This window comes from Mytilus californianus, unplaced genomic scaffold (genome assembly GCF_021869535.1).
Source record: "Mytilus californianus isolate M0D057914Y unplaced genomic scaffold, xbMytCali1.0.p SCAF_26, whole genome shotgun sequence".
Lineage (NCBI taxonomy): Eukaryota > Metazoa > Mollusca > Bivalvia > Mytilida > Mytilidae > Mytilus > Mytilus californianus.
In genome coordinates this window covers 3069240-3077248 of record NW_026262675.1, presented here as the reverse complement: position 1 = coordinate 3077248, position 8009 = coordinate 3069240, and the positions used below count along the sequence as shown (strand labels likewise).

The window sequence follows — 8009 nt, the reverse complement described above, 5'->3', positions numbered from 1 at the left end:
ATAGAACTATAATTGATGCATTCAATTTTTAGTTTCATCATTTCCTTGGAATGAACTACCCCTAAATGGATACTAAAAGTAAAATAATGTCTGTCCAATTTGCAGTCAATCGCAGGTGTTATTTTTTCTCTGATAAAGATTTCAATCGAATTGCCTAAATAACATGACATCAATAACTGTTTCGTTTTGTTTGCGGGCATTATCAAATTATGATTGGATTCGGCAATTTCCGATAAAAAATTTACAAAGTTTACCGAATTTGAACCAACACCATCACTATCATCAATCATCATCATCACTATCACTGATCATCACCTTCACCAACAAAGCACGTATAATGTTGTGACCACTGCATATAATGTTCCGACAACTGCATATAATTTTGTCACGACTGCATATAATGTTGTGACCACTGCATATAATGTTTTGACCACTGCATATAATGCTTTCACGACTGCATATAATGCTGTGACCACTGCATATAATGATGATCATCAACATAAGGCAGTCATGGCGTTCCATGTTCTTGAAATGGGGGAATATTCATTATATATGTCTTTAGACAATTGTCACTTGAACAAAATATGTACCAATTAACATAAACATTCAGCTTATACTCATCAAAAAGAACATTTTGTAAGTATGTTACCAGAGTCTTCAACATCGACTAAATTTGTGATATTGAACTGTAAAAAAGTTTATCCATAACAACTTACTATTAATCCAACGTTTGATCTTGATATTGGAATTTCTCATGGTGATTTTCATACAAAAAGTTGTATTTTTTGCAAGCTGGACGACGTTTTCCTTTTCTATTATAATTGGTTTTCCTTTCCTTGTTGTCGGTGAACCGTTGTCTCATTCTTGTGAAGTGTGTATTCCTAAGTTGTTTATACGTCTCATATTACAATGAACATGGTGTACTCTTATGATTGTGGCCTGTTATCTATATCTTGCATGAAGGTCGTCCTAAACATGCATGCAATATTTGCCACTGGACGTTAAGCAACCAACAATCAATCAATCTTGCATGAAGAGATACTATTAATGTGAATTGTCCAACAGCAAACTGTCTAGCAAGATGAAACAATAATATCTCAATTGACCTTTTAAGTCAAGTAAGCTGAAAAATAGTGGAAGTTTGTCTCGAATTTCTTTCCTGTTTGTTGTAAAATGGCCTATGTATGAAAAAACCTGTTACATCTCAAACAATTCAAAGATTTTAATTTATCATTTCTTGGTGCAACCCTAACAACCATGTATTCAATACAATAAAAACTAGAAGTACTTTCATGACTATGACCAAAGCTATACAAGAGACTCCAAAGAACCTATTTCACTCACCAGAATCGATGCGCATCTCCAAAATGGCAACTCTTCAACATTATAGACTAGAATATAATTCATGACAAACAATTCTTTTTTGTTGATCTTTTATTGCTCATCATTTTTTCTGTATTCTAGTTTTTGCCAAAAAAGGAAAAATGGATAAAAATGATAATTCAAGGTCAGTTACTTCCATAAGAAGTGGACTGATTATTTTGGCTTTGTTGACACATCTGTTGATTTTCTTGTTGGTCATTTTAATGTTTACAGTTTCTATCCATCTTACAGTTTTTGGCCAAAATGCAAAACAGCCTAAAATCGTCATTTAAGGCAATAACTCCTATAAGGAGTCAACTTACAATTTTGGCTATGTTGACCTATTTGTAGGTCGTGCCTATAACTCTAATCTTACATGACTAGGATCGACAGTTGTCCTGCCAAAGGTCAATGATACTCTCTGGACACTCCAGCTTCCTCCACCAATAAAAACTGGCCGACACAAATTAGCCAATCATATTAGTGTTGAAAGTGGCATTAAACACCAATCAATCAATCAATCAATCAACCAACTTTCTGCACATTTTTTACCACTGTCATACTTTCTTTATCTATAGCGATAGATAGGCAAAACTTCCATTTTACCCCTATGTTCTATTTTTAGCCATGCTGCTTAGCAGGGTGGATCATTGGACACATTTTTCAAACTTAATACCCCAAAGATGATTATGGCTTATTTTGAATCCAATTGGCCTAGTAGTTTCAGAAGAGATTATTGTGAAAGTAAATGGACAACGGACAAAAATGGATGACAAACGCCAAACGATGAGAATAGCTCACTTGATCATCGGGCCATGCGTTTGCTAAGAGAAACCCCAAAATTATTTGAACCAAGAAACAAAAAATGAGGTGCATTGATATAACAGGTAAAGATTAAATTAGGATTAGGGGTTTAGGAGAGGCTGATGCAAATGTGTACTCTTGTGTGCTGATATGACAATATATATATATATTATATTTGAAGTGGAAGATATATAATCAAATAGAATTTAAACAAGTGAAACTTCAAAAATATATATATGATGTCTTAGTTTTTTTCTTTTTACAAAATTACAATTTTATAACATTTGCCTGAAACTTAAAAACTTACATATTTTATAACAAGAGTGCACACGATGAAATGTCTCGCCTGCTTTACTGACCATTGATTTTATGCAGATTGTCCGAAATATAAAGCTTTACTACAAGTATCACATAAACTTAACATGATCCAAGAAAATGAGGTTAAGGTCAGATAAACCAAACCGGAAATACATGTACACCTTATAATCATTCAATACACCAAATATAGTTGAACTATTGCTTATAGTTTCGTAGAAACGAACTTAACCAGGAAAACTTAACATAGACCAATGAACCATGAAAATGAGGTCAAGGTAAGATGAACCATGCCAGACAGACATGTACGCCTTACAATCAATCTATGCATTAAATTTAGTTGACATATTGCTTATAGTAACTAAGAAACAAACTTAACCATGAAAACATAACATTGACCAATCAACCATGAAAATGAGACCAAGGTCAGATGATATCTGCCAGACAGACATATACACCTTACAATAATTCCATACACCAAATATAGTTGACGTATTGCTTATAATTTAGGAAAAAAAAGACCTAAACATACAATCTTAACACTGAGCAATGAACCGTGAAAATGAGGTCAGCGTCAAATAAAACCTGCCAAACTGACATGTACATCGTAAAATATTTCCAGACACCAAATATAGTTGACCCATTGCATATAGTATTAGAAAAAAGAACAAAACACAAAACTTAACTTAGACCACTGAACCATGAAAATGAGGTCAAGTTCAGATGACACCTGCCAGTTGGACATGTACACCTTACGATCATTCCATACACTACATATAGTAGACCTATTGCTTATAGTATCTGAGATATGGACTTGACCACGAAAACTTAACCTTGTTCACTGATCCATGAAATGAGGTCGAGGTCAGATGAAAACTGTCTGACAGACACGAAGACCTTGCAAAGTACGCACATACTAAATATAGTTATTCTATTACTCATAATAAGAGAGAAATTATCATTACAAAATATCTTAACTTTTTTTTCAAGTAGTCACTAAACCATGAAAATGAGGTCAAGGACAATGGACATATTACAGACGGAAACTTCAAAACACAAGGCATCATTACAGACGGAAACTTCAAAACACAAGGCATCTATATACAAAGAATGAAGCATCCAGGTATTCCACCTTCTAAAATATAAAGCTTTTAAGTAGTAAGTTAACGCCGCCGCCGCCGCCGCCGCCGCCGCCGCCGCCGCCGACGCAGGATCACTGTCCCTATGTCGAGCTTTCTGCGTCAAAAGTCGCAAGCTCGACAAAAACCCTACAACACGAGAACAAGCGAATAAATTATGCTACTTAATGAAGAGGTTATTAGAAAATATTTGTGAATTCAAAATAAAATAAAAATGACACAATTTGTAAAAAAAGACTTCAAGTCACATTTTCTCAATAATTGTCTCGTGTCATACTTGTACTGTTAATTTGTTTGAATTTATCGTTCAGGTACATGTACGCATTAAAGAATTATAACTAGCGCTTTGTCTCATAAACATATCTTCTGTCTTGTCCACTACAAGTACATGACGTAACTTACATGTAAATCTGTCAGTCTTATGTAAGGGGTGAACAAACAATGAATAAACACACCATCAGGCATGTAAGTTGTCTACAGGTCTATACCTATATAAAAAGTCCACTATCGCTGTGGACATCATATCACTTGGTGCTAAACAACAAAGGTAAGAATCATTTCTATATACTAAACGGTTACAGTCATTAAGAATTTGCCATTACTTTTTCAAGCATAATATTTTATAAATGTTTGAAAATAGTTTATTTCTTATTTACTTTTTAGAGATAGCTAGGGAATTCGTGTTTAAATTTCTATTTGTTTTCACTTAATTTATCAATATAATATAAAAAAAAAATAATTACGCGATTAAAGTATACAATCTGAATGTAAGACCATGAATTCTGTCATAAATGCCATGGTTAAGTAGACAAATGAAATTAAATAGTTTGAAACTGAATTTGATATTTAACAAAATATCAAGGAAATGCATTTCAGAATAGTTAATCTATTTCAAGAAAATATACATAAAAATATCATATCCCATAAATACGAGAGAACAAAATATGAACTGAATGTGTCTTTTTTATGCATTTTGTTTTACTTCATACCAATTTCATTATTCTTGGCGACAAGTTATTGAACTTAAAATTCTAGTTACTGAATATTTATTCAATTTAATTCTCCAATATATATAAGCGATTTCCTTGGACTAGAATCTTACAGTTATACCTATTTCTTTTTTCATTTACTTAAAAAAAATTTTCGTGAATAATGTCTTAATATTACATTAACATTTGAAAAATTGGATTGATAGTTATCAGACTCCCACCCCTCCCCAAGAAAGTAAAAATTAGTCAAAATTTCTGTACATCATGTACCCCAAATTAATTAATTCATGTAATGTGTTAAAAACATAAATAAATAAACTCTGAAACGACTGCATTTTATATGGGTCGACAAGGAATAGGCAATACATTTGATAAACCTATTGCAGTACTTGACCTCCAAAGACATAAAATACTTGAATACCCTATACAATCAGCTTTAAAACAATCATACGATTTGCCTAGTACTCAGATTCTAGCTATTTTTTTGATACAACAAATTATAATAAAAAGTCAAAGTATGATCTGTTACATGAAATACAAACACGTCTCTTTTTACTATTTAAATACATTTTCAATCTGTGAACTGCATAAAGACGTCTAGGTATTTGATGAAGTAAAATATGAAATAATTACAAAATAAAATACTGATGAAATATTTTCTTTTCAGACAAAATGAACAATCTGGCTGTTGTGTTGTGTGTTGTCTTGGTCTGCTCATGCACCATTCAAGCCCAATTCCTGAGTGGTTTGACATCCGGCCAGGCATTTGGCCTAGGATTGGGACTTCCGTTCTTCTTAGGAGGAATTGGTAGAGGATTAAGTGGACGTGGAGGTGTTGGATACCCAATTCCCCCACCACCACAACCATTCCTTCTCCCACCACCAGTCTACCAGCCAATCACCGGTGAGTATAACTGATACAGTCATAAGGTTATACTGAAATTTTGTTTATTATTATTTTTTTTTGTATCTAGATATGGTCTTTTTTTAAATTTAAGTCAATTGGGACATTTTTATTTTGAAAAATAAAGAAAATTGCAATGTTCTTTTGTTCGTCCCAGATAATTATCTCTATGCATTGCCAAGTTCAGCATTGTTCAGATTTGTTTCAACTTTTATGACAATTATTATAAGTCAGTTAGAATAACAAAATATATGTGTTTCATACAATGTTCACGAAAATAAGAATATCATAAACAAATCATAAGGCGAAGAGAAACAAAAGTAAACCATGACAAAAAAAGTGAAAGGATGAAAAGACAAAAAACTTCTTTTTAAACATTACACAGAAAACAAAAAGTTAAGCAAAAAGACCTTGATTTAAATTTGTAGGTGAGCTAAGGCGCTAAAGAACCGCTAGTAGTTCATATGGCACCATTTTTATCGTCATTGAAATGAAATGAAAACTTCGATAATATAATTCTAATTTAAAATAAAAAACGAAGAGGAATCATTAATGTTTTGTTATTTTTCTTCCTTTCTAGTCCACCGCAGAAGATACGTCAGATATTGAAGAAACAGCGAAAAACAAGAAGAATGAAGATAATGTTAGAACTCTTAACAACAGCCACGTGTAAACAAACAGCACCAACAACAAATACTATCAATAAATGTCATGTTTTTTATTTTTTGTTTGTCAGTCTTATGATTAATTTGTTCCTATAAATTTTAAGTCCTAGTTGCACCAAAAGGTCAAATTCCTGTAATGCTGAAAAGGCAATTTTCGTAAAAAACAATTTGAATTGTTAGCAACTATATTGAGAGGAAATTCAAAGTTTTTGATATTTTGACTATCAATTTTCATCCCTTTGTCCAGTATCCCCTGCATCTGTCTTATTATACCATATTCAGAATCCCAACATCAGATGATCACAGGTTTGCAGATTTGTCCAGGTTCCAGACAATCAAATGATTTAAAAGTAGATATTGTTTTATACCACCTTATATCTATCAGTCTTTTAAGATTTAAAAAAAAAAATCCATGACAGAGAAAAAAAAATCATTTTGGTACGATAATGTGATTCTTGCTGTTTTACTGTTGTCCATTTCTCGGTCATTAAGGATTGTACATTGTCTTGCTCTCGTGTGCTCCATTCAATTTATGATTCTGTCTTTAATTTCATGCATATTGTTATTCTGATTATTCATAAATTTGCACAAATAATTGAACATTTAGTTTAGTTTATCAACATTAAGTTTAGGTTATCAACATGCCCTGTAAAGTAAAAAAAATTCTTTGAAAAATCTAAGTCACATGCCAATCTTAAAGTATGAAGTGGTTGTAGATTATAACAGTTCGGAGAACACACGGAGACAGTGATGCAGATAATGCCTTAGCTATAATTGTTTCCTTTAAAAATCCAGAATTTTTTTTAATTTTCGGGAGCTAAAATCTAGTTCCAGACGTGCCTTAAAACTTTTCCAATTGCACATACTTTTCAGTACTCAGAATAAATGGTGTGGCATATATGAACACGGCCACATTTTCAGAAAGGTTATGCTGAACCTCAAGATTGAGACCATCTCTATCAACGCCCTTGTATTTGGGAATTTTCTTTAGATATGTTTTTAGACAATTGTCACTTGCACAAAATATGTACCAAACATAAACGTCCATCTTACTCATCAAAAAGAACATTTGTAAGCATGTTACCAGTCTTCAACATCGACAAAACTTGTGACATTGATATGTAAAAAAGTTTATCCATAACTTACTCTGAATCCACGTTTGTTCGTGATATTGGAATTTCTCATGGTGATTTTCATACAAAATGATATATTGAAACCTTAAAATCGTTTGGGATGTAACATTTTTTTATATAGTTTGACCATTTTACCACAAGCAGAGGAAAATTAAGAAACATTGAATCTTCCATAAATTTCCAGCCTACCTGACTTAAAAGGTCAATTAGGTTTTTGTGGTTTCATCTTGCTTGACAGTTCCCGGTTAGACAACTCACATTAATACTATCTCCTCTGAAACTACTTCAATAAATTGAAAATTTCTATGAATAAAGAATGGAAGGTCCCTTTTCTGATCTTCTAGAAAATTTAGCTGCCAAATGCAAATCTTATTTCTGACTGATCTATTTTGAACTTTCCTCTTCTCTGAAACGGAGACACATAAATACATGTATATATATATATATATGTCTCTGTCTGAAAGTATGAAGTCGTGTGTTAGGAACGATTAATGTATAGATCCTTTATAAACATTCTTCAGTAAAAGTTTTGATTGTGTGACATATTTGGTGTGTAGAGTAGCACATCGATTCCTATGTAATATACAAGAAAGTAACATTTTTTGAAACACCTGTTGAGACTCTGTTTGAATTTATTCTTCACTGAAAGAACAAAACAATTTTTGCGCCTGTCCCAAGTCAGGAGCCTCTGGCCTTTG

The 8009-nt window shown here is 32.5% G+C and overlaps 1 long non-coding RNA gene across 1 annotated transcript; it reads left to right on the top strand.

The window, feature by feature from the left end:
• Nucleotides 1-4078: 4078 nt before the first annotated feature.
• LOC127732706 (uncharacterized) lies at nt 4079-6234 on the top strand. Its single transcript, XR_007996399.1, has 3 exons — nt 4079-4167; nt 5277-5513; nt 6094-6234. It is a non-coding gene; the product is annotated as an uncharacterized LOC127732706 (long non-coding RNA).
• Nucleotides 6235-8009: the final 1775 nt, after the last annotated feature.